This window comes from Odontomachus brunneus, unplaced genomic scaffold (assembly GCF_010583005.1).
Source record: "Odontomachus brunneus isolate Ranch 3 - 2012 unplaced genomic scaffold, Obru_v1 Obru_scaffold_208, whole genome shotgun sequence".
NCBI classification, from domain to species: domain Eukaryota; kingdom Metazoa; phylum Arthropoda; class Insecta; order Hymenoptera; family Formicidae; genus Odontomachus; species Odontomachus brunneus.
This window is the reverse complement of record NW_022639658.1, coordinates 451,231-454,660: the sequence shown is the minus strand read 5'-3', so window position 1 is coordinate 454,660 and position 3,430 is coordinate 451,231. Positions and strand designations below refer to the sequence as shown.

General features: G+C 41.8%; 1 protein-coding gene across 2 annotated transcripts in view; it reads right to left on the bottom strand.

Annotated features, from left to right (window-relative positions):
* The window catches only part of LOC116852238, an 83,240-nt gene extending 81,648 nt beyond the window's left edge, over positions 1–1,592 (bottom strand). The window contains exon 1 of one of the 2 annotated variants that reach the window (XM_032832388.1): positions 1,441–1,592. The gene's annotated coding sequence lies outside the window, so the exon portion shown is untranslated. The remainder of the gene's footprint in view (positions 1–1,440) is intronic. The other variant, XM_032832386.1, reaches the window with a different exon arrangement.
* Positions 1,593–3,430: the final 1,838 nt, after the last annotated feature.

Below are 3,430 nucleotides of genomic sequence, written 5' to 3'. Positions count from 1 at the left end.
CCCCCCTCCCCCCACTTTCTCGTTACGCGTCGTGGTGGAGCGGTCATACACTTTACTGTAGAAGATAGTGCGCCGGCGCGAAAGCAAGTGTTAACGCCGCACGAGTGCGAACTTCGAACCCAACCTGTGATCTGTTCTTTTCAGCTGCACTTTTGAACTGGTGCAATAAGTTAAAGTGAGACAGATATATCTTTTCTCACACTAACTTATTGCAACAATTCAGCAGTGCAGCTGAAAAGAACAAACCATGTTGGTGTCGCGGTTTTAAGCGGCTACAGATCGTGAATAAGTCAATGTAGCGACATGAGATACGAAGAAATCTCTTTGGCACACGCTCACACACGTCTGTACTGTTCTTTGATTTCCTATTTGAAAGAGTCAAGTGCCGCGATCTAATACACTGTAAGCACGATCGCCACACTGTAAGCACGTTATCACAAGTAACATACAATCTCATTCGCGATCAATAAATCAGACAAACGTTCGATTTTACTACTACCTCGGTAAATCGATCATAATATCGAATATAAAAGACTCGATACGTTGCGACAAGCATCGTTTACCGATACTGACAAATGAAGAGATTACTGTTTAATAACGTACTTAAATTCGCAAATTTGCACGTGAATGTGTTGTGTTCCTACAACGACGCTCTACATTCCTCTCTTTCTCTGTTCCTCTTTTGCTAACAGACCGACATTATCTCCCAAGACTCGGCGCCACAAATATCTCTTGACATCGTTTCTTTCTCTTTCCCTCTGATTATCATTGACTTTCTAATCTGTGTGATAAATCACCGTGTAATAAAAATCCGACGATTGTGCGTTTCTATTACTACTTGAGTAAGTTGATGGCAATAACAAGTGTAAGAGACGTCGACTCGACAATTCGTGACAAGCACTACTCAAATATATCGACAAACGCGAAGATTGCTACTTAATAACGTACTTACGTTCCAATGATTGCATATCTTTACTTCGACATTTCCGATATTTATTTACGCGAGACTCACTTTTGACATGACAAAAGACGCGTCAAGCACAGAGCGATGTCGATCGATGCGTACATGGTAGTTGCTCCATGCAAAAGGATCATAGTTCTGCGTGCAATTAGCGTCCCATGACGCCCTCTGTGCATTCCTGCCTCTTCCTCTTAGTAAAAGATCGACGTTATCTCGCGAGATTCAGCGTCGCGCGAATAATCCTAGCGTCATCTTTATCTCTCTTTCCCTCTGATTATCACCGAATTTCTAATTGCCGAACAAATCCGACAACCGTGCAATTCTATCATCGCTTGAGTGAGCCGATCCTAATAGTAAACGCAATAAACCATTAGGTTGCCGCAAACATATTGATCAATATCGAGACGTCGGCTCAACAAGCATCGCTCACATATAACGACACATATAACGCGGAGATTACTGCCTGACAACATACTTACGATATGTCCCGATGATCGCATATCGCTACTTCGGCACTCCCGATACTTATTTATGCGCGAGACCGACTTTCAATAAGACAAAAGACGTGTCAAGCGCGAAGCGACGTCGATCGATGTGTCCATGGCGGCTGCTCGATGCAAAAGGATCGAAGACGCGCGCGCAATTGCTGTTGCCGCGCGCCTACAACGACGCCATCTATATACTCGACCCGCGCATTCGATAGATCGATATCGCTCTATCGTTCGATAGTTACTAAACATTTTCTATCAAGCACATTCGTTTCTAATTATGCTTTGTTCATTACTGTTAATTAATTCTATTAACACACCGCAGTCAAGAGTAATGCGTAACAAGAAACTTTTAGTAACTATCGATCTATCAGTGATAAGGCATCCGTAAACTGAGGCACGAGGTACGCGAACGTATACATCGAATGTTCCGCTCAAACAATCGAAGCGCAAAGATATCTCTTTTGGGAATTCGAAAGGTCGATTAATTCAGTGCAGTTTTCAGTGCAGTTTTCAGTGCAGTTTTAATTAAAATTTTTACTGGGTCACATCGCGCACGTCAGCAGACCGAATCGCGCTAATTGCCGCCCGGAATAACATGAAATTTCGCGGAAATTTTGGTAACTCTCGTTTGGTTTCAGGTGCATTTCGCGCTGTTGATTTTAACCACCTGCACATTTCTGCTAAAAGAATCAGTACTTGACCAGAAATCTTTCTCTGCCGGCATCGTCGTACAACGTGCTGAAACCGAAGATCATGTCGCCTAGTAAGTACACACATTGTCGATTACACAATTGCGTAATTTCGTTAAAGGTATAATTCAAAGATAAATTTCAGACAGCACACACCTTCAAGGCGTGTCTTGTGGATGTCTTGAAGATGTTCTTATGTTCTTATGATGTCTCCAGAACATTTTCAAGACATCCCTTGGTCTGTGCTATCTGAGATCCTATAACGGAGTTCCTAGTTCAACTTATGAAATTATAACGTAGCGAATTCTTCCGAAGCAGCTGTCAGTACGCGAACGGCTTTATCGATCTTAGACAAAAATATATCAAAAACGACTTAAGGAAATTTTCAATCTGTAGAGAATATCTATCATAAAAGATCCATACAAACTCCTTGTCGGTTCTAATAAAGGAAGAAATAGAAAGAAAAAGAGAGAGATTTGAATAAAAAGTTACTCGATGAGTGTTCCGCATTATCGAGTCAGTATTTATTATTTTCCCACGCGTACTCTTTTTCTCCCTCTCTCTCTTTCTCTCTTAGAGTAGAGCTTCCGGAAAGCTACTTGCGTTTCATTTACTCGTCACTTCCGGCCTAACACGCACATTCACAGGCAAACAGACAAGTATCTCTGATAATCGCACGACCATCTGACGCGCACAAGCGGTATCAGCCGCGTAATTAACAACAATCTAAGCCGACAGTTAAAACGATACGCGCCGTAACGATTTCCCGATGCTTCTCTCGCAATGTTGTTTTTCACATCGCGAGGCTAGAGAAGCGATCGGCATACCGGCCGAAGTCGAAGGGTGGAGGTTCGAAATTGGGTCAATGTCCGCGATAATTAAACTCGACGAGCTCGTTTGGAGCAAGAATGATTGCGTTTGCAAAGATTACGAAGCTATGATACGCGCATGTTACGAAGTTTCACGGATTTCTTACACGAGTGGAGATTTTGCATTAACCGTGCAAGTTCCGTTGAAACTTGAATAATTAACGGAAAATCCCTTAATATAATATTATGCAAATTAACATCTTACTTCGATGCTACAAATTGCTTATTGTTCCATGTTGTTATTCACACATTGAGGCTTAGAGGTCTCTCGACATTCTACTTGCATTGAATCTTTTCTTAAATTCAATTTAAAATGTATCAATCATGCAGTCTGTTCGACTGTTGGTAGAGAGAACATGTGCGCGCAGTAAGCATACATTAAATAATCTAAAGAAGATTAATCGCTAAATGGGCAAATGA